Here is a 24,238-nt window from a genome sequence, read left to right on the forward strand (position 1 = left end):
TCCACGCAGAACCTTGAGAGGCCGTCCAGATGATTTCCCTGGTTAGAAACACTTTGAGACAAAGAGCCTGGGGAGGGAATGCTGTATTTTGCCATCACATCGCCTCAGGATCAGGGAGGAATAAAGTGAGGGTTCATGTTTCTCCTTCGAGAAATTAGGTCACTGGGTGTTGTTAAGTGTGCCTTACAGAGCTATGCTAATCAGTTCTCTTCTGGCCTAAATATCTGGTAATTATCTTGGGTTTTTTGCTTTGCCAGACTTGGCTTCCTAAAGCAGTTCATCCATGCTGTTACTTCTCAAGATCTTCAAGGGTAACATTAACCACCACCACCCAATGGCAAGCACGTCCAGCTCCTGCCTGGTACCTGGTGCTGTCCTGAGCAGTTCAGGCACACAGGTGGCTCAGATTTCTGCACAATCAGGAGGCGGGTGATACTATGCTCCCTGCTTCCAGGGCCTTTGCCATCTTTGCTGAGCTCCCGGCCCTCTCTTCCTCCTCGCCGGTTTTCCACTCCCCGCTCCACTCTTCGTCCTGGCCACACAGAGCATGGGGCTTCCCAGGCACAAGCCAGAGCTCCAGGGTTCGGGCTCCCTGCCTCCCCGGTGCTCTTGCCCACCCACCCCGGGGTGTCCGCCTGCCTCGGGTCTGGATCCCTTCATGCATCCTCCGAGGTCTGGCTTGGGTCAGGAGTCTGCCAGAGAGTTCCGTCTGAACTCTCATTGCACTCAGAGTCCAAACCACCTGCTTTGATGTTTGGCAGTCCACTGGTTGTGTATGCACGCGCATGTATGAGCACGTGCATGCATATGCACGCACACACACACATGCATGTGTGCATGTACAAACCGTGTGCACAAGTGGGCACAATGCATGTATGGACATGTGCACACGTATGAATAGGCATGTATGAGTGAACATGCGTGTACGTGCATGTGTGAACATGGGCGTGCATGTGTGTGCATGCTCCTTTGATCACTCTTTCCATATTTAGATTATATACTGTTTGAATACAGGGATCAAGTCTCCCTGTGTCTCTCAGCATCCATAGAACACCGATCTAACTCTAAGATTCCCCTTACAGACTTTGTCCATTCAAAAAAAAAAATCAATAACAAGCCTGTCTTAAACATCCATTGTGTACCAGATACTGAGACCCCAGCACTGGGGTGTTGGGCTGGACCATGACTGACTGTTGATGGGAGGACAGACATGAAGAAAGAGTTAAGGAAAAACCCAATAGATTTGGGGGCGGTTCATCTTTTGAAGCTCAAAACTCCACAATCCAACTTTTGACCTGACATGTCAAATTACATCACTTACAAATAGCATTCATTGTACATACAGATTCTATAGCTTCCACATCTTCTGACTAGTTGGCTTGTTTGGAGGGATCTATTTTTAAGTTTGTATCTTTATAACCTGACAATCTTACCGGGCTGTTATGGAAACAATGATTATCATAGTAGCCAAATAATTAAGCTTTAAAATAGGCTCTCCCCACAATGCGTTCAGTGTCCAGAACACTCCCTGGGCAGGCCTCCTCATACCTATTTCTCTGAAGGAGAGATTAGGGCTCAGTGTTTGCCCAGAGGGCAGGCAGGGCTGCTGGGCTTGCCAGCCGGGTCCAAAGTGTCTGTTCTTTACTGGTTTCTGTGCCTACACTTCTGCAGTTCTCAGCTTATAGAGAAAGAAAGAAATTTTTTGACCTTGTGGTAATACACTTTCTATAAGGTCAGAAATAAATAAGTGAAAATTAATCTGACAATCTGCAAGCAGGCTGAAAAATACCACTCTAATTTCCCCTTGGATTCGACCCCCATAATTGGGCCACTCATTGACAGCTGATTGGTTTAAATAATTCATACCCTTTCGTGAAGCCTATTGCTTAGAATTGGCATTTGCTTGATGAGGTCTGTGACTGACAGGCGATTACAGGCTGACATGTTCTAGAGACGGGCTCAGAGCTGCCACCTCCCCCAGCGCCGTAAGGCCACTCTCTGTGTCAGGACCTCACTGTTCCGTAAAGCATGGACTGGTCAACAGACAACACTTCGGATATTCTGACCACGTGTGCATTCCCAGCCTTCCTGTTGACCAAAGGGAGAAGGCTGGCCATGTTTCCTGGGACACCTGAGGCACTCAGGCTCTAAGTTACAGATGCAGCCGGAGCTGTGTGCTCCAAGGGTCTTCCTGAGCCCCTGCCTCCACGTCCTGCAGGACAAAGCTCCCGTCTCCCTCCCAGGCCCTCAGGAACCCAGAGCTTCCGCTACAGAGGTGGGATTCCAGTTTCTCCCAGCCCTTCACCCAGGAAAGATGCTTCCACTAGTGGGAAAAACGGCAACCCTTTTCAAAAGAAGAGAGGTATATTTAGAGATAAGAGGGCAGGGGTGGGAGAGGGACTCAGAGGAGCAGAACAGTGGTAACCTCAACAAAAGGCAAGAAAGAAGGGTGCTAAGGAGTGATGGGAAGAAAGAGATGGAGGAAATTCACAGAAAGGCTAAAAACCCTTCCTTGGACCCAAGGTATGAGAGACGAGAAGAACACAGACCTTACTTAGAGCACAGCTGCTGGGATTGTGTGGAGGGGAGGCCAGGAAGGGGCCCAGGGAGGGGCGGCCTTTTGAACAGATGGGAAGGGGACGAGGAGTGGGAGGAGGCTAGGAAACTGCAGGCACAGAGGTGCCCTCCGCCAGGCTGGCCTCAGTGCGGCTCTGCGCAGATAGAGAGCAGCGGTGCTAATGAGCTGGGTCTTAGGATGTCAGATTCCCCCAGCTTGTTGGGGGACCTTGAACCTGGGAACAGTTTCCGTTCCCATCCAGCTCTCATTTCACATGGTCAGTCCTCCTTCCCTACACTCCCAGTAAACACGCTATCTCCCACATCATCGCCACCATCAGACTTCACCAGACCCCCCCCCAACCTTTTACACATAGGTTCCCCACACAGTGGCCCACGCAGACACCCTGAATCTGAATCTGTGTTTTAACCAGACCCCTGGGGGCTTGTGCTGAAGTCTAAGAAACAAACCCAAGGACTGTAGGCTCTGTGGGCTGAAGCTGGCATCTCCCTTGCTGACTGCTTTGATCCGTAAGCATAGGGCTGGACACATCCTGGGACCTTAATAGATCCGTGTTGAAGGAGTGAGGTAATGAATCTCTGCAGAGGCAAAGATAGTGAAGTGGGGAGGGGGCCCGGTGATGGGAAAGAAAGCGATCCATCAAGCTGAGTAGGCCGAAAGGATTAAGAGAAGGTAGAAAAGACTGGAAGTCGAATTCTCTGAACTCCAATAATGGCAGGACTATTGGTAAACCTTTTATGTGGACAGAAGCCTGCCTATGAGGAAAATACCTTGCAGAACACACACCGATCTCTTCTACAAATTCTTAAATGCAGTAGAAACAGCATCTGCACGGAGGGGTCATTCCGGTGGAAGGAAGAGGCAAGAGCACTGTGGGTGGAGGGAGAGGGGGGCGAGACGAGACATGAAGAAGGCGGTGTGACTCCAAGAGCTGGGAGAAAGCAGAGAGGGCTGGCACCCTGCTGCCACACCATTGCTGGAGGAAGTGGAGTCAGTGAGCTCGTGTGGGGGAAGAAGGGCTTTGAACTCTGCCCAGAGGTTCCGGCCTCCATGCCAAGCCCCTACCTGGGCAGTGTGCTTTACAGTTGATGAAGTACTAGAGTTCTAACCTATGTCATCTCTACTCGTCACTTCCAGGAGCTGACAATGCTCAGGCGAGCGGGAGAGGTGGCAGCGCGTGTCTGGAGGGGGTAGTGTCAGTGAGTGAGGGGACAGGGTGATCTGGTAACAGGCCATGTGACTCTCTCACAACCGCACTTGATCGCTGATGGGCCATGGGGCTTGGGCAGCTGGTGGCCAATCCCTCCCTCAGGATCAAGAAAGCCCTGGTGGTGCCCATGCTTGGCCGAGTCAGCCCTGCAGACCGAGGAGATGGGCTGACTGGGTCCCCACCCTGCAGCTGACAGCTGTGGGCTGATGTGGGTCCATGGATAATGGTGCCACGGGGCCTGGCTGCCATCTTGGCTCTGCGGCCTCTGAGCAGGGGGAGGGGCGAGCAGGGGAAAGCGACTTTACCTCTTCCTCAGCAGGGACCCAGGGTAAACTCATTTCATTCTCCTTTAATGCTTAAACCACACCTGTGACAAGGACCCTGTCAATCCCCATTTTACAGATGAGGAAGTCAAGGAAGGGCAGGCCACGAAAAAGTTGGATTGAATGCAGCCCGGTTGAGTCCCTAGAACGTGCTCCCACCCATGGTGCCCTGTGCTGCAGGGGCTCAAGGCGGGCACCCTGGAGCCAGGCTTGCACCCCGCTGTCTGGTGATTGGCTGTGCGACTCTCCCTTGGCCTCTTTCCTCATCTGTACAAGTGTAACCACAGGAAGATCTCCAAGAGTTGTGGTTAACAGGATTAAAATGAATAATACAAGCCAGTCATTTTGAACAGCGCCTGGCACATAGTAAGTGCTCAGTGAATTCTGGCTCTTGGTGTTTTTACACCTGGGGGAGGATGAAATACGGTAACTTAACGAGGTGAGTGATTGAAAAGTATCCGTCCTTTCCCCTCTTCTCCTTCTCTGATCCAACAGGTAAGCTTTGGAGAGTTTCTGAGGCCAGGTGGGAGTGACTTCCAGCCTGTGACATGGGCGCTTTTTGATGTTGACTTTTCAGAGCTGGGAGTACGTCCAAGATGGCAAGTCTCATTTGTATGGATAACGGTCCTAGGAATTATGTCCCATCAAACAACCACAGGCCTGCTGGGCTACATTAAGCTTCCTGATGTCACCCTGTCAGCCGAAGACACGGCTGTCATTGCAGAGTCAGGGGCTCCAAAGTGCCCAGCTCACCACTCCCTCCCTTTCTGTAGGGAGATATTTGAGAAAGGGAGAGAGGGAGAGAGAGAAGGCTGATCTGAATATTCTGTGACTGTCACTGACAACAGAGACGTCAACAGGCATAACAAGATGGTAGCGGCAGCCACCGTCCTTTCAGACGCGCTCTCTGTCCTGTCAGGCTGCACCCTCACAGCGACCCCAGGAGGCGGGCGTGCCCCCCATCCCTCATTTTAGGAGGCACAAAGAGGGAGGCAGATTTGGACGTGGTGGGTGCTTACCAGTCACACCGGACCTGTGGGGTACAAGGGCCCCCTTGTGGTCCCGCCCCAGCCCTTGTGGAGCAGGCTTGCCCCCCAGCATACCCCCGCCTCTGCTGTCTCCTGAGGAGGCCAGACACGGGATGCGTGCGGCCACGCGTGAATTTTCACAGACGCAGTTGATCTTGCCCTCCCTGTGGCCATAAGCACACGCCAGCAGGCTGCACTTTGACCTTGCTTTAATTCCCATGGTCTTGGAAGTGCCTCCAAACCCGACTTTATAGTAGCAGCGGCAGACCCTTTGCTGGTTGGGACCGGCCCTCTCTCCAGGAGAAGAGTATTTGCCACCGGCAACTAAGGCAGATTGCTACCACTGGCGGTATACCTGCCGCGTGTATGCACATATCCCAGGTCAGGAGCTCACTGCAACAGCAGTCTCGCTCAGCTTGCCGATGAGAACCACCAGGCTCGGAGAGGCGAAGCCACTGGCCTCAGGTCACCAGCTGACTCCTATTTTAAGTCACTGGAGTCTCAGATCCACCCTGCGAAGCCCAGGCCTTGGCAACACCCCTTTCTAGGGAGACTGCTTGGAGGAGGAGGTGCTCTGCGAGAGGGTCCTTTGTACCCTGTGGCTCCCTACTGAGGTGTTAGGAATTCCCTGCCCTGTCTGTTTTCCAGAGGGGCAGACAGCCTCGGAGGGTGGAGAAAGGGCCTCCGTCAAGGTCACACGGCCCAGAAGTGGAAAAGCAGACGGCCTCTAGCCCAGGTTGTCTGTCTCCACATCTGGTGCCGTTTCCCCTCCCCTGCTGCTTGGGAACAGCTGCGGGCCAGCCTCGCGAATGCCCTGGAAAAATGGCAGGGACCTCATTTCCCTCAGCTGCCTATTGGAAGACTTGTCTCTCTTTCTGCCTCTTGTAATATGAAGTGTGTGTGTTCACGCGCGTGTGTATTTTAAAAATCTTTTGTCAGCACCAAATTCAACTGAAATTGCAGCAGGAATAATACTTCAGTGTCCTCTTTGCGCTCTTTGGTTCTAACAATCTTGTGGTATCAAACGGCCTCCGCTTCAGAGGAAAAATAATAATGAATGACTTAAAATAACTCTGCGGAGGAAAATGAAGGTTTGATTTGAATTGCAGAGGGAATGGCTCTCTTTCAGTCCCTCTCTCTCCACTTCCTGGCGAAGGCTTTCAGACTCTGCAAGATCCTTCTACATTCAAAGATTCCAAGAGCCCAGGAACAGCAGAGTCAACTTATTGGATCTAAAAGTGTATTTGTCAGGCATCCATCCCCGTAATTCCAAAATACCCCCAGTACCCGCTTTAGAATAGGAAGCGTTGGTGCTTTGGTCTCTCCTTTCTTAAACATTGTACAGAGCACAGGGAATGATATGGTTTCCCTACCACTGTACTGTCTACACGAGCATCTTTCTCTGGGATGTGTCAGAGTGGTCCATACGCCACCGAAGCCTTAATCAGTGTGACCCATCTCAGTAGAAGGGAATTCTCAGAAGAAGTCGAAATGCAGATTGAACCAATGACGTCCTATCTGGGCAGCTTCATTATAACTCCTTGCATAGGTCCCAAGAGGACCCGGCAGGTCAGGGGTGTACTGTTCCTTTAATAGAAACCCTTCTTCACCCACATGGGCATAAATGAAGCTGAAATTACCAGAGAAGTTTATACAGGCATGTGCTGACCCCGTGGCTCTGTTCAATCGTAATAAAGTTCTGCGGATTTAATACATTTTCTCCGTAGAGTGTCACAGCGGACAGAGTTGTGAACAGCACATTCTGTTTTTGCCCTGAGAATAGTTCTATTCAACCAAGTGGCCAATAGGAACTCAGTTAATTAATAAAAGCACATTCCTTTTAAGTATGGTTTTGAGTACCGTTGTGGCTTGGCTGCCCCCTGATTGCATGGACTTGAACAAAGCCAGTTTGGAGGTCACTAATATGAACTTATTACTCAGCTGTTATTTACAAAATGTACTTTGAGGCTCCGAGTCATGAGGTCAGGCAACAACGCCAGCGGGTGGAAAGAAGAGAGAATTGGTGTTGAATTTGTTGATATGCTGAAGCTCAGAGGGAGGGTAGCTGGTCACCAGGCTTACATCCCAGGCAAAACGAGGCCACACCAAGTTATGGAATTGTTAGCTCCCCAAATGCCAATTGGGGTTTGGCTTGCAAAGCGCTGAAGAATGAATCACACCCTGTCCTGGCTGAGGTTTATGACACACAATTTGGGGTGGGAGGAGGAAAGCCTGACTTTGTCCAACGTTATGTGAAGGGGAGCCAGCAAGTCCGCAGAACTGGGAGAAAATGACCATCAGGCAGCAGCTCAGTTTTTAACCCTTGTATGAATCAAAGATGCTTCCTCATCCCCTTCCCCTCTGATCTTAGAGAATCAGCCCACTCTATCACCTTCTACTACCCTCTTTCCACACACATTCACATTTGACCCAATTCCCCCTTCTATCCAAAGACGCGACCCAATTCTCGAGCGTTCTCCCCCACAGTTCTGACCCAATTCTCTCATCATTTCCACAAAGACGTGACCCAATTTGGCTCCATCCTTCCCCATGCACATGCGATAACATTTCCCCTACGCCTCCCCACACTACAGATCTGACCTAATTTCCCCCTCCATGCTAGTCATTCACACCTGTTCCCCTCCCCCGCCCCGGTGGACCAGAGCCAGACGCTTACCTTCCCTTTCTACAGGTGATATCAGCCCCTTCTTTTAATGCTGAAGACACAACTCTACCCCTGGCGGCAAACTTTCCTCTCCCCAGGTACATTTCCAGGGATTTGACCTGATTCTCCCACTCCTCAAACCCTTCTCGGGTCATCAATGTCATCACACCCCCTCTTCCCAGAGACACGTGGTTTGTGTTATTGCTGGAATGTCCAGCCCTCTGACACAGCCAACGTTCCCGAAGTTTTCAGCACAACCCAGGGCAGGCAATTATTTTGGCACCTGGCATGACCAGAGGAAACCGCATAGCTGCCCGTGCCTTAATCTGATGTTCAGTTATTAGGTTCTTTTTGAAGAAATCATTTTGTTTGCAGCATATCCGTCAGCATTTTGAATTTTCTTTCTTTCTTTCTTTTTTTTCTTTTAAATATGATGTGTGAGCAGTTCTGGGGAAGTGTTGTGGACAGCCCAGGGCTAAAGGTCTTTACAGGAAAATGTGGAAAAGAGCAAAGGCACCAGCCACTGAACACCCCCCTCGCTATGTCAGTGGGACTCTTTTAGAGGTTATAGGAGATTGCTCTCCATGGACTCCTCGTTCTCGGCTGCTACCTAATTAAAAAGTAAATATGTTTCAATTATCACAAATGATTTTTATTTAGCCACTAGAAACCAGACCACAATAATTTTTGCATTTCATCAAAGTTCCTAAGCAGCTATCAGGTGAAAAGAACATTACGTACTATCAATTTTGGGGACTGATTTAGGTGAATGACCTTGGACTGGGGGCAGGTGGTTGAGGGAGGGCACGGGAGGATATTGGAGGCTCGTCCTCCCTTCCGTAACTGTTTACTTGTCCCTGTCCAACGGTCCACTTGTGTTTGATGCAGGAAGAGCCTGCTGCTCTCCTCGCTTTTCTCTGAACTTGGCTGAGCTGGGGTGACACTAGGGGTGGAACTAGAATTAGAAATAGTTGTTGTTTTGATAAATCCAGCATATTGCTATGAACAGGGTTTCTCTTCTAAAATGAAGTTAAAAGGCTTTGGATACTGTGAAGAATGTTCCAAATGTTCTTATTATGATAACAGTCCCTATGATCATCACTGCCATCACCATCTCCTTCATTACCACCTTCATTACTACCTCTTCATCACCATCACCACCAGCACCACTACCAACATAATCACCACCACTACCACCATACCACTACCAACATCATCACCACCACTACCACCATACCACTACCACCATCACTACCACCACCATTAACACCACCAACACCATACCACTACCACCATCACTACCACCACCATTAACACCACCAACACCATACCACTACCACCATCACTACCACCACCATTAACACCACCACCACCATACCACTACCACCATCACTACCACCACCATTAACACCACCAACACCATACCACTACCACCATCACTACCACCACCATTAACACCACCAACACCATACCACTACCACCATCACTACCACCACCATTAACACCACCACCACCATACCACTACCACCATCACTACCACCACCATTAACACCACCAACACCATACCACTACCACCATCACTACCACCACCATTAACACCACCAACACCATACCACTACCACCATCACTACCACCACCATTAACACCACCACCACCATACCACTACCACCATCACTACCACCACCATTAACACCACCAACACCATACCACTACCACCATCACTACCACCACCATTAACACCACCAACACCATACCACTACCACCATCACTACCACCACCATTAACACCACCACCACCACCATCACCATCACCACCAGTACCACCACCGTCATCACCACCACCACCACCACTACCACAACTACCACCATCATCATCACCACCACCATTATCACCACCACCACCATTACCACCATCACCACCACCACCATTATCACCATCACCACTGCCACCATCATCACTACCACCATCACCACCATCATCACCACCACCACGATCACCTCCTTCACCATTACCTACATTGTTACCAGCACACCACATCTAACAACTCTGATTCTGTCCTGTACTCTTTCTTTCTTTTTTTTTTTTAAAGATTTTTTTTTTATTTATTTCACAGAGATAGAGACAGCCAGCGAGAGAGGGAACACAAGCAGGGGGAGTGGGAGAGGAAGAAGCAGGCTCATAGCAGAGGATCCTGATGTGGGGCTCGATCCCACAACGCTGGGATCGCGCCCTGAGCCGAAGGCAGACGCTTAACCGCTGTGCCACCCAGGCGCCCCTGTCCTGTACTCTTTCATTCTTTTTCTCCTGTCAACCTTTTTATAAATTTATTTTTTATTTTTTAAAAATTTTAAGATTTATTTATTTATTTGAGAGGAAGAGAAAGAGAGCAAGGGCAAGGGCAGGGACAGAGGGAGAGGACCCCAAGCAGACTCCTTGCTGAGCACAGAGCCCAATGCGGAGCTCAGTCTCATGACCCTGAGATCACGACCTGAGCCAAAATCAAGAGTGGATGCTCAACTGACTGAGCCACCTGGGTGCCCCATAAATTAATTTTTAAATAAAGAATAGGAATGAAAAATAGAAAAATCATGGCCTATGTTTTATTTTATTTAAAAAATTTTATCTGCTTTCTTCATAAGTTAGAAGCTCAAGATCTGCCTATCTTTATCTATTGGATTGATCAATCGATCTATCTATCCATGCATTCATCTATCTAGCCACCATCTATCAATCTGTCATCTTTTTTGTTCTCTTTTTGGTTATATTTCTGTGATTTTTCCCTTTTTCTTTTTCTTCAGACCTCCACCCTCACTTGCAGTTGGTTTAGAGCTCAAAGCCTAAAGCTAACCAATGCAGCAACTTAGCACAGAGAACGCATCCAAAAGCCCTAGTACAGAGACCAGAACTTTCTTATTTGGAAACAGCACAGTGAAGAGCAACTAAATTATTTTATCTTTCTGTGGGAAGAAGAGTACATCCTTTATTCAGCATCAAAAGTTTCTGAAATGGAAGAAGGCAGTAAATCCAAACCTTTGGTTGGCACCTGGTGCTTTAGGGCCATGATGTGCACATTGTTGACAACCAGTGAGTGCTTGCTCAATTGGATTTGAGTGTCACCTTTTGGACAGGAAAGGACTTAAATCCATAGTCCTTTGGACAGCCACCTTTATTCTCAGTCTCTTTTCGGGTCACATCCTTAATCTTTCCCACTCCTTCTTCCTTTTGTCCTTTATAAAAATTTATGACCCTGATGCTGAAGTAAAATTGATTACTAATGTTTGGAATCCATTGGGTATCCAGGATTTGAACCCAAACTCCACCAACAACTAACCTGAAAAGGTCATTTTTCTTTTGGCCTCAGTTCTCTCATCTGTGCAACGGGAATCACTGCCACGCAGGAAACATTGTAGGGATTGAATGAAAGAAGGTCTATACAGTTGTAGCTCCCAGAGTATCCAACCCATGGTGGGTGTGTGCTTGGTACATGTACATTTCCTAGGGAATGTCATTTCCTCCTCTCTCTCTGGTGTCCATTCTTGGCCCAGCCAAAGGATGCCTGGGCTGTATGCTCTTGGGGATCGGCAATCCCTCTACCATCAGCTTATCTTTACAGTGTTCAGCCATGAGGAGAATTGGATCATTGAATCAGGGAAGGGTAACATAGGCAGACCAGGAGGCAGATAGCCCATCTCCACGGACAGGGATGGTTCTCACAGTGTGGTAATACCTAGAGAAGGAGCTGCAGGGTGGGAAGCACCCTGCTGGAGTGAAGAGGGTGAAGTGGGAGCCCTGAAACTGACTCCCAATTCTGCACCTGTTAGCTGTGCCACTTTGGGCAAATTGCTTCATCTTTCAGCTCCTTAGTCTCCTCCCTGCTACACGGGACCCTTACACAGATGCTGTGTGTTACTCTAAGGATACAATAAAAGCCCTTAGCACCTAGGGGGATGCTCAGCAGGTGTTTCTTCTCTTCCTTCCCTCTCTAGCCTCTCCTTTTCAGAGACCTCCTTTTCTTTGCATTTCCTCCTCTTCCTAGGCTTTGTGATCCAAGATTTTGAGAAATGCTGGCTGCTCACTGATGGCTTGTATGGAACCTGCAGTTGCTAGGGGGATGGCCACCAAAAAAATCCAATAAGCCATACATGTTGTATTGTAAAAATAAGAAAAGCAACAACACAATTATTTGGGATCATTATTAAATTGTGAACTCAAATGAAGCCAAAGTGATAATAATTGCACTGAAAGTCAGTGGACAGCTACACCCTCTAATTTGTTGGAAAATACTACCCTACTTTATTATTGATGCTTAATCATGCAATTATTAAAAAGAAGACCTCCAAACTGACAATACTAATAATGGTGATAAATCTTCCCAACATGGAGGGCTCTCACTTTGTTTTAATTGAAGGGAAGCTATGGAAGTGTTTTCCCTCATTTGAAAAAAAATCTTCCTTTTTTCTCAGGCCATCTGTCTGGCTATTAAAATCCCATCAGCTTCATTGCGAGAACGCTTACTTCCCCCACGCCTGCCATCCCAAAGGGGGCTCTTAGAGCCAACTAGTTCACGACAGCTCAGGCCCCTCCAAAAGGAAAGCACACTGCTCCCAATTCTTTCTTTGAGGCATCCTTTCTTTCCCGGCCTCTCCATTCACGGCTGCATAGATGGCGATGTATTTCCAGGCCCCCACGTTACTACCCTGCAATTAGTTTATACCTTTAATAATGTGTTGATTTGTTCAACTGTTTAAGAAATAACTGTCTCTTCTCAGCAGTCTAGGCTGTAACAAGACAGTGCTGGATCTTCTGGATAAACACACTCGGGGTGAAGTTCAAAACTACAAATTCAAGAGCACGCTCTATAGATGAGCCTGTGAAACCAAGTGGTTGAGTCGGGACCAAAGGTAGGGAGACTATACCTACGTTCCTCTGCTCTGACGCAACAGTTGGAGTCCTAACCCACATTACTGCAAACCTGTCCTCTATCCCTCCAAATCCTTTCTGCCATTACTCTCATGCAAGACAGTCATTACTATTCCTACGAGGCTGGCTTCGCCCCAAGGACAGTCGTTACTGAGAAGTCTCATAGCACTTCTATGCATGAGGGGCAAATCCCTCCATGTTTGAGAGACTCTAGGGTGGAGAAAGACATCCCTTCACTTCTAGTCGATACAGAGGAAAGAGTTAACTCCTCTCACTTAGGTGGTCTTGGGAGGGGACATCTCCTGACCCTCTTCAGGTCCTGAAGACCCTGTAGAAAAACAGAGGGCAAGTCCTCCAGCTCAAGCCCATCTGTCAGCAAGGGAAATAGGCTCGCAGCCTCTCTGCGCTATAGTCCCATACCGTTGTCCCTCCAGAGATGTAAGAATGGGTCAAATCTTAACGAATAGCGGAGTTCCCTATGCCACAGAAAGGCTCTTGGAGTCCAAGCAGTTTCTGTGGATTGGCCTCTGACCTTCTCTTTGCTTTCCACCCCAGTGCCCCTCTATCACTAAAGAAGAAAGCCTGTGAGTAATGGCGATGAAGGGACAGCAGTCTCTCCATCTTTTTCAAACCTGGTGGATGGTTTATAAGTCCGAATGGCGCTTTTGCAAAGTGAATGATGGACTGTTGTGGTATCTGAGATGAATTTAGTTGGTAGAGGGATGAACATTTCAACAGATTTAAATGAAGTATTTTTAACGTGTGTTTAAATTTTCACTAGTGCAGTAAGCCAATAATGCCTTGGCTATTATTGCTTAGGATGAGGCTAAAACAGAATCAATTAAAGAGAAGCGTTCAATTAATAACAATATAGGTGGTACCTGGATGCGGCAAACGTAATGAGGGCGGTACCCAAATGACTGAAGGTTGGGAAATCTTGGTATGCAACACTGATGATCTTTTGAGACCCTATTCTGTGGACAAGTCCTTTACAGAGATTATTTTAAATTTTATAACCCACTGCATGGTAGGCATCATTATTCCTGTGTTCCGTGGCCGATGAGAGATGGCAGAGAATAACCCCCCTTCCCTGGGGTTGCAGAGCTGGTCGGGATTCAAACCCACACCCTTCTGATGCCCTAACAGAGCTCTTTCTGTTGGATCGCGCTGCTTAATCAATCAGGGAAGAAACTAGGGCAGGATGTGGTTGGGTTCTAGGGAAAATCTATGGTCCCAGGCTGCTCTGGTGTGCGCTCCTGTCGCCTGGCTTGTAATTTTAGCCCAAATCCTGGCCACGGGCTTTGCGGCTTCATCCGTCAGTCCCTGAATATTACTCCCCTGCCTGGTGGTTCTCTGCACTCTCTGGGTCTGGTTGAGTTCTCCTCCTGCAGTGTTTTCAGGGCTGGAACGGTGTGTCTGTCCCTGCCTGGGGTGAGGCAGGCCCCTCTCCGCATTCTGCTGCTTCTCTTCCCTCCGACCAACTGTCATGGACCCTCTGGCTCCATTGTTCCATCTGCTCCGAGAGGGGATGGCCCCCATGCCTGGCCGTCTTCCCTCCCTCCCAGCGGCCTCTGCCCATCTTTGCTCTCCCCTCAACACCAACCTCGTTTTTGCTGAGTTCCTGCTTCCCATTTATTCCTCGGTCCCACCTCCTGCTCTCCCGGGCTCTCCCTTTTTAAGCCACTGTCTTAGACATGGCGTGTGGGGGGGCTTCCTTTCCCCTGCGCTACTCTTCCCTCGCAGGCATCAGTCACCCCACCTTTTCTGCCTCTGGCCATGTCTTTGGAACCCTGGTGCCAGGCACTGTGGCCACCGAGGCCCCCTGGGAAGTCCGAAAGGCACCGTGTTCTCAAGCTGGAGGGGAGGCCCTTTGAAACAGACCTCTGGGCCAGGTTCTTCTGTTCTCCTGTGAACTCGGTCCTGGGGGAGGGATTCTGCTATTGCAGGGCTGAGGCCAGGAGAGCGGCCTGTTCTCAGAGCACTGGTGCTTCCATGGCAAGCCAAGACTCAGACCAATTGATCCCTCCCTTCCTGCATCTGTCTTTCCATCCTTCCTTCCTTTCCTTCTTTTATCCCTTCTTTCCTTAAAACAGTTTGCTGAGAGCCTACTATGTGCCAGATGCTGGTGTGGCGATTTCATTCTGACTGATTGGCCAATCCCCCATTTATGGACCAAGTGCCTGTCATGTGCCAGGCACCCCACTGGGCCATGGGGCACACAGGCAGATCTGACAGCCCCCTGTCTCAGGGGCCTTACTCCCCGCTTGAGGAGACAGAGACTCGAAACGGAGAAGCCCGAGAAAGTATAAGATTTTTGCACACATCTGAACTGGCAGGGGTAGCAGATGCCCGACCTTTGGCTTTTACAGCCTATGGGAAGATGGGCTGCCGAGCCTGGCTTCGGGCTTTGGTCAGCATCCATCCCCCACTTCACTGTGTCTGTGAACACTGCCACTGCAGAATGCCGGACAATTTCCGGCCACAAGCCCACCCAGAGGGAAAGCCCATCTCCGAGCAGATGTCCCCATCCCTCTGTTTCTCAGTGCTATCTGAAGGCTCCCTTTTGCCAGATCCTACTGCCCTTCCATGTGACTTTGTGGGGCTGCTAGAGAAGCCCAGTATTCACCCAAGGGTGCACAGAGGCATAAGCGGGAGCAAGGGGTAGAGATCCAAGAGTGCAGGTGGCCCTGCCCGGAGAGAGGCAGAGTGTGTGGTCCACGGGGAATTGTTTGGTGTTGCAGGATGGCAAAATCCCTTTAGTCCTGCAAGTATTACTGAGCTCCTACTATGTGCTAGATACCCTGCTGGATGCTTGAGTCTCTGCACTACATGCTGGGAGGGAGCAGGGCATAGGGATCCTGGTCCTTTGCTGGCTGGCTCCATGACACTGGAGGAGTCCCTTCCCTCTCTGGCCCTCAAGTTCTTTGGTCACAAGGTGAGGGTCTGGACTAGATGAGCTCCCTGGATATACTGCTAGATACTTTCCCTCAACCTGGAATAAACATGGTCTTTTCCAGACTTCCTTATAGTGAATATATGGTCAGGTGACACACTTCTGGCCAATGAGACCAAAGCAAAAATGTTGTGTGATATCTTTTAGGAAACTTCCTTAAGAGCCATGTGACAGGTGCCTCTGCCTGTGTCTCTTTGCACTGTTCTCCACCTTGATGCCTGGAATATGAAGACAGTGGCTGGAGCTCTGGCAGCCATTATAGACTGTGAGGTTGAAGGCCACACCATAGGGATGATGGAGCAGGGAGCTGGTAGTCGCCTCAAGACCAAACTTATGCTACATGTCTCCGATTGGTTTACTTAAGAGAGGGTAAACTTTTGTCTTATTTAAGCCTCTGTTAGTTTTATGTTTCTGTTACTTGTCAAGTCTAACCCTTCCTGATATAAGGTCTAAAATCCCTTCCAGGAGTACCATTCTGAGGTCATGACATTAGGGGATCTTTAAACATTCACTCCCCATACTGGGCAGAATAATGGCCTGCTGAAGATGCCCACATTCCGATTCCGGTAACCCAGTTGCTAATCGGCTGATCTTAAGAGAGGGAGATTATCCTGGATTATCCAGGCGGGCCCAGTGTAATCACGAGGGTCCTTAAATGTGGAGGAGGGAGGCAGGAGTCAGAGTCAGAGGGATGCAGCATGAGAAGGACTCTGTCTGGCACCTGCCAGCTTTGAAGATGAAGGAAGCCTTTTTGCCCCAATAGAACATGGACAATTTCTAGAAGCTGGCAAAGGCCAGGAAACAGATTGACCCCTAGAGCCTCCAGAAGGAACACAGCCCCATTGACACCTTGATTTCAACCCAGTGAGACCAGTTTCAGACTCCTGACCTCCAGGACTGTAAGGTGATAAGCTGGTGTTATTTTAAGCCATTAAGCTTCGTGGTGATTTGTTACAACAGCCATAGGAGACTGATACACGCCCTCTGTTTCCTACCGGGAAGCTAAGAATCATGACACCCACATTAGAGAGTGCCCTGTGGCCTAAGCAAGGTGACATACGTGTGGTCCTTAGGACACGGCCCAACACACAGGAGACCCTCAAACACCACCGGCTCTCAGGGAAAACCATCCATTCCTGTCACACCTGCAGGCACCGCCTTTAACCCTAAATCACAACATTAGCTCAAACGTACTGACGGGAAGTGCCCGGGACGGAACCAATGGCTTTACCAAATGCAGGCACTCTGAACTCATTCAGTGCTTCGGAGGAAGATTGCTATCTTCATTCTAGAGGGGAGCAAACAGGCGCAGTTGGCTGGTGCAGAGGGAGGACTTAGATCCACGAACTCCGGCCATGCTCCACAACCTTGCTTCTCAAGTGTGCACACCTGCACACCTGTGACATCAGCTTCCCCTGGGAGCTAGAAATAGCATCTCAGCCCCTGCCTGGGACCCCCCCCCCCAATCAGCACCTGCGGATCAGGAAGACCTCCGGGGGGTTAGCATTTTCATCATAGTTTGAAAACACTGCTCTGCTCTCTCCTTGGCCTCACCCTCATGGAGGCAGCCTCTCATGGCCTTCTTTGGGCCATTCTCTTCGGATCTACTTGGCAAACTCTTATTCATGCTCCAAAACCCACTGTGGAGGGCATTTCCCGAGAACCGCTCTGCTGACCTCTCCAAATAAGAGTTGTCGTCTCAAGCCACCCATACACATGCCTTTATCAGTGCCGGAGCTCACTGGCGATGCTCTCAAATGGGTCTGTCTCTTCTGCTAGGCCTCCATCTCTTTCAGAGCAGGGGCATGTCTTCTGTCATTCAACAAACATTTACTAAGTGCCTACTATGTGCCAGACGCTGATCTCAGTCCTTGGGCTATGGCAGTAAACAGGGCAGACAAAGGACCCTGATCTCCCAGAGTTTCTATTCTGGTTGAGATAGAAATAATATACACTAGACAAACTCAGAGAGCAGGAAGCATGATGAAGGAAATGAAACAGGCAGGAGAGGCTGGGAAGAGGGCAGGCGATGTCAGCAGGGGGATCAGGGCAGACCCCCTTCCCCAGGAGCTGACTGGTTTCTGAGCCCCACGAATCAGCCCAGAGCCTGGCATACCAAACATTCAACATGGGTCAACTGGGATCAGATTTGACCATTCCCCCAGTTCAAACTGCATGGCTTTACATTCATATCCTGTCCATTCTGATCAATTGCTGGGTGCCTCCTGCCCCCCTGAAGAAGTTTCCCTCTTATCCCTGACGCTTTCTCAGGCAACTGCAGAAAGTAGAGAATCCCCTGTGCACCGCCCCCCCTTGCTCCAGCAACACCCCCGCTCTCGCTCCTCAGCCAGCCGACAATGTGGGCTGTCTCCCTGGTGCCTGCCATTTAGTTATTGAATAAAGCACACCACGTGGTCTGCACGACAGGGTGCGCTTCCCCGAACTGGGGTCAAGGTCAGAAAATGTCAGCGTCTGAAAGAGAAGCTATGGGGGTGGCATAAAGTGGGTGAGAGCCTCTCTTTAAAAGCAGCAAGTTTTACTGTAGAGATGCTTTGTCAAAGGGGGCCGGTGAGGCTAGCTTTCCACCCGAATCGATCTCGTCAGCGGCCACTGCCAGGAGACATTGGCTGTCCATGCATTTATTTACCGAGGCACGGCTTGGTTCACTCGTTAGTGGCTCTGCCCTGCCTGGGCTGCTCTTGGTTTGCGTACATTTCCAGCATTCGGGGCCATCGGAAGACAAAGACTCCGCCTACAATTTGCCATTGGCATCAGAGGAGCTGGGGCATTCGAGGCAGGGAGCCAGGGAAGACATTTGGGAGCGGAGGGGACTTTGGGGGACTGCAGAGCCCCTGCCACACCTGGAGGGACATCTGCCGCCTGCCCCGCCCCTGCCAATGGTGGCCAAACAGGAAAGGGGCCCGCACTTACAAAAACCCGATTGTTTTTCTCAAGAGAAGCCGAAAGTAGGGATTTTTATAGGGAAGTTCTTCATTTGCAGAAGATCTGAGGGCTACACACCATTCACGGGCAGGTCACCGTTTGCACCTGCCAGGTCAGGAAGTGTAATCCACATCAGGCGCCCAACTGATAAGGACAGCACTGGCTTTATCCAGAACTTTCCATGACCTCACATGTTGCTAAGCACTTGACATGGAGCATGTTACTAAAATGTCATAACCAACTCAAGAGTGAGAAACAACTTTTCCCATTTACACATGAGAAAATCGAGTCAGAGAGGTGATATTCCTTGTCTGAGGTCACCTAGCTGGTAAGGGATAGAGCTGGGATTTGAACCCAGGCCTCGCTGGAATATCCTTTGATTATGATGGTGCTGGAGAAAATCTGAGATTAAATATGTATCCTGATTTCTAGATGCAAAACTATGTTCTATGTCTTTTTCTATATTCATTCATTCATTCATTCATTCATTCATTCATTCAATACACACTGACTGAGCTCCTACTACGTGCCTAGCACTGGGCGAGGCCCAGGGGACACAGCTATGGAATCCTTCTATCCAAATGGAAGGTCCCATCTTCTCCCTGCAAACTTCTCCTGTTTGCCCTGTCTCAGACAAGGTCACTCACTGTCACATCTTCCTCAACAACAGTCCCCAGGTCCTGTGGATCCTCTAGGGTCAGTCCCCTGCCCTGGGCCAGCTTCTTCATCACTTGCCAGGACTGCAGTCCTCTGGTTCCTGGAGTCCCTGCTCTGTTCTCCTCCTCCTCCTCCCATCCCTACTTCCCGAACCATCCTCCCAAAGTGTGAGTTTGACCATGTTTTCCCTTCTTGACAATTTCCTCTCTGGTCTCTTTGCACAGCATAGCTGTCCCTGCATGATGTGGGCCCTGTCCAATCCTGTCCCTTGGTACTAATACCTTCCCCTACCTCCCCTCCGAGCAAAACCAGAAACCTGTGTGATCCTCTGAACACTCCATGCTCTTTCACACGTCTTCCTGGAGCAAAGTCCCCGCCCTGAGTGTGCTTGCTTGTGTCCCTGTATCCCCCATGAGAGCATAATCTCCTGGAAGGCACAGGCCATGTCTTCTCACCTTTTCTAAACCCGGAGCCTAGGATGGTACTTGGCAGTACTGAGTGTAACTGAGTGAATTTTGTTGGTGAAGTGGATAAGGGAACTTGTGGTCTAGAAGTGGAGACAGAACTGGAAACAAGCAACGGGAAGGTGGAAGATGTGTTAGAGGCAAGCATGGACGGTATGGAAGGAAAGAGGGAGGGGATGTCACCTAGGCGGGAGGCAGCCGAGATGTTGGGGATGTGGCAATTTAGCCAAATCCTGGAGGCAAGTAGAATGTGGTTGGGAGTGGGCCCTCTTGGGGAGAGAGGGACTATATATATATAGTCTATGAACTGCAGAGAGGGATGTCCATGCCTTTTGAGGCATTCTTCTGTTCTCAAAGTGATGAGAAAAACCGGCAGCCCCTGCACTTTCCCCCACTTTGCCCTGGGTAAGGAGCCCATCTGAATAGAAGCTTCCAAGTTTGAAGACTTCATCATGCGTGGAGTACAAATGGCAATTTCCGCTCAGCCTTGCCTTCAACTTCTCCAAGAAATTTCTTTATAAATTTGGTGGCTAGGGGGAAATTGCAAATATAATTAGTGTAATAGAAGGCTGTGCACAGGTTTTGGGGATGGACAGACTTGGGCTGGAATCCCAGCCCTGCCAGTTTTGCTGTATGACCTCAGGTGAGTTACTTAACTTCTCTGAGCCTCTTAAGATGGAGATAATGGGCATCGCCGCCTATACCTTCAGAATTGTAAAGGTTACGTAAGAGCTAACCTCTGAAAAGCACCTAAATAGTGCTCAGAACAAAGGGAGCACTCAGTGAGTGATTAGCTATTATTATTATAGTTACTAGAGTTTCAAAGTGATGCCAGGGTTACCTTCTTTGCAAACTATATCGGAGGAAAACTGGGGAGAAGCGTTTCCAACCTTAGGGACAATTCAAGCAGGATGAAGGATCAGAAGTGTGGAGAGGAAAGTGACAGGAAAAAAATGCATGATCCTTTATGCAGGGAAAGCAAAAGAGGAGAGAATAGGCAGGACTGGAATAAAGGTCTCAGGGTCAGCAGCAGCCGGTCACCAGCGTATTTTGCCCGACAGACAGGCCACAGAGAGGCTGGTGCTGGGGGATTTAAATGGCATGTCGATGGTGCAGCAAAGCAAAGCGCTGATTCCCTGTTCAACGAGGCCTCAGAGACCGTGCACCTGGGATCTCATACCTAATCCTCAGCATTCTTGTTAGCAGCTGGAAGACTATCCAAGGTCAAGGAAGTTCAGGGAAGAGTGAATAAAGACAGTGTCAGTAAGGGAAAGGAGTGGAGGCTCCTCAGAGCAGACCCAGGGCTGCTAAGTCAGTGCCTCCGGGCCAGGTGATAACGAACAAGGATTTAGATGGAGAGAAAAAGTGACTGCTCCCCCAGAGGGAGCAGGTGTGTGGCAGCATTTCAGCTTCCTGAAGCTTTATGGCAAAGCTGTGGCCCAGAGGCACCCCCCAGAGAGCCTCCCAGGGTGCAGGGCGCAAGGAGGAACACCCGCCTATTCTCGAGTCTTTCACTCTGTGGTTACAGCCAAACCTAGGAGAAAAGACTGGTCAAGAGGATGCCGGGAGTTTTTGTTTTGGGGCCTGTTCCCTCCCTCGATGGGAGCTCCTCGAGGGCAGGTGCTGTTTCTTTAGTCATTCTTCCAACGTGCAGCTCCTCCATACTCTCTCTGTGCCAAGGCAGACATGGTGCCTGTCATAGAGCACACAGTCTTACAGGGGGACACAGATCACAGACTAGTAAATGCCGGAAAGGGAGAGGTCGATGTTAAAGGTTGAAGAGGGAAAGGAAAGAGGGTAACAGGCCTGGGGGCTTGTTTAGATAGGGCGGTCAAGAAGGCGCCTTGAGAAGGTGACGTTTGAGCAGACTTCCTGCATCTTTGTAACTGCCGGGCGGGGGTTGGGGGGGGGTTATACCAGAAGTCAGGGGAAGACCTCGGTGCACCTGTTTTGTGCATCCCTTATAATCTTCTCTCTTCTCCCCATTTACTGCAACCAACTCTGTGCAAGTCACCTGCTCACTGCAACCACCTCCACGTTGTGCGTCACCCCTTCCCAGTAAAGCTCACCGGCTCCGGCCGACCCCTGATGCCCTCCCTGAGAGCCTCGGCATCCAGTGAGCTCCCTGAGGGGCAAAGCCACTGGCTGCCCTTGCTGGCGCCTTTCTGGGCTTCTTTTTCTCCCATGCTGAAACACATACTGCCCTGAGAGCCGTTTCTGTTCCTTCGGGAGTACATCCCCACTGCCTCCCAGGCTCACTCCTCCCTGCCTTCTCCCTTCCAGCCGCGCGGAACCCTCGGCATGGCGGCTTGGGAATCTGTTTCTGCACCTGGCCCTTCTTCCGTCTGAGGTGCTCTTCCTCTCCCTAGCTTGCTCATCCCTACACATCCTTCAGATCCCCATCTCCCACGGCATCCGCTCCCCCCTGCCCCCCCAGTCTCGGTGCTCCCAGAATCCCCTGTGCTTACGTTTTGTGCTGTGATGTCATCATCGTCTGTTCACTGGTGTGTCTCCTGTGCTAGATGAGAAGTCCCTCTTGCGCGAGTGCAGGGACTGAGGCTTTGACTCTGTCCTAGACTCTCACACAGTACCTGCTAGTGGTCAGGGAGCGGCTGTTGGACACAGATCCACTATCACCCTTTTCCTTGTCAAGAAAGGTGCTGGTAGGACCACACTCTTCTGCCCTCTGCTGCTCCCCGAGTCATGGGACAGGCACCAGCTGTGTGTCGGCTCAAACCCTTGGGCTCTCAGCACCCTGCCTGCATTTCCCTCTGCCGGCAAGATAGCTTACCATCTTCCTTTGCTCCTAAGGCACATATTTTAGGTTCCAAGGTTTCTGAACTTCGAGTGTGTTTACAACTGATGTGTCCATTAAATTTGTGCTCTCCTCCCCCAAAAGCTCTTTCAGTAGATAGTGCACTTTATAACTGATCGTGCCTTGGAACCTACGGGAGACGGAAGTGGGAGAAGAAGGCCTTCTCCTAGCCAGGAGAGAGGACCAGAATGCCACAAGGCCCACGCAGCTCGCCAACCATCCCACAACGGTTGACATGCATTTCTTGGCATCCGGGACGAACATCTCTCCTCTCTCATTCCTATTTTCACAAAGGCTGCTGGATATAACTGAGCCGCGTTCAAATTCCAGCTCAAATCCTGTGTGATACTAACTGATTGGAAGAGACTCCAGGAATCTCTCTGAATTTGTGGGAGGGGGAGGAGAGGCGGCAGTGGGCTATGTCAAATGTCTGGTATGGAGTGGAGCCTTTTGGCGAGATGCCTGTTTTTTGGGATCCCCTGCAAGGACTCACCTGGGTGGTCCTCAAGCAGGTGCGGGCCCGCTTGCCACTGCCTTCCTATGTTAGCGCAGGGCTGGCACCTGCCATCAACACCACCACTGAGCGGATTTTGAATTTTGGTGATTGGAGTTGAGTTGGTCTATTCCTCCCCTTCTCCGTACTGTCAGGGGAAGTTCGGAGGCCGAAGAGACCAGCAAGATCAGCTTGGGACAGAAGTGGGAGGAGCAAGACAGGAAGAGCAGGGAGCGGGGCTCGAATCCTCACAGCAGCCCTAGGGGCAGTCACTGTTATCTCCACTAAATGGATGGCACAGAGGTGGCACAGAGATGGGATTAACCAGTCCAAGGTCACACAGCTTATAAGCAAGAAGCCAGGAGTCAAAGAGCAAAACTCTTTAACAAGATGAACAAGGCCGCACACCTTTGGGACTTAACTACTTCTGCACCCCCGTCCCCGCACCATCCAGCACTGTCTCCCCACTACATACCCCCTCCACTCTCTTCTCCAGCCACCGGCCTTCACCCAAGCCTTGTCTGGCTCTTCTCACTGATCTCTGCACTCGCTGCACTCTGTCCTGGAATGGTCTTCCTCTCCTTACCCAGTTAACTCCTACTCCTCCTTTAGATATTCATTCTCCTGTCCCCTCCTCAGGGAAGCCTTCTCTGATTAGATACCACCTCGAAATTATGAATTCACAGCCCCATGCGACCTCCCTTGAGAGCGCTTATCATGGTTGTAATTTGCATGTATGTGTGTAAATCCATTCTTTGAATTAGGGCCTGTCTCTCCCAGTAGGCTCTAAGAACTGAGGGTGGTGACCCTAAAAGGAGCCACTTCCCATCCTGACTTCAGCCTGGCACTTTGCAGAACTTCATCAGAGATTTAACAAATAAATGAGCGAAGGAATGGCCTGATCTGTGCCTAAACTAACCGGAAACTGAGAATGCATGTATCATTTGAATATGGGTCTTTTGGCCGAATACTTATATTTGAGGCTAAAAGGAACCATCGAATTTTGAACAGGTTAAAAATCTTTTGTTATTCGTCTGGTATCTTCTCCTCCCCCCTGACCTGAAAGCGAACACTCAGGGGAAGCTCTCCCGGAAGATCTCTGTGACAGCCGCTCTGGAAGATGTGGAGGCAGGAAAGCATGGCCAGGATCTATTTAGAGGACGCTCACCCCCCAGCACTTCCTTCTCAG

General features: G+C 49.9%; 1 protein-coding gene across 1 annotated transcript in view; it reads right to left on the reverse strand.

Annotated features, from left to right (window-relative positions):
* The window catches only part of CACNG2 (calcium voltage-gated channel auxiliary subunit gamma 2), a 109,672-nt gene that overhangs the window by 78,124 nt on the left and 7,310 nt on the right, over positions 1 to 24,238 (reverse strand). The gene's annotated exons all lie outside the window — the stretch shown is intronic.

Source organism: Ailuropoda melanoleuca, chromosome 15 (assembly GCF_002007445.2).
Source record: "Ailuropoda melanoleuca isolate Jingjing chromosome 15, ASM200744v2, whole genome shotgun sequence".
In the NCBI taxonomy this organism is placed as follows: Eukaryota; Metazoa; Chordata; class Mammalia; order Carnivora; family Ursidae; genus Ailuropoda; species Ailuropoda melanoleuca.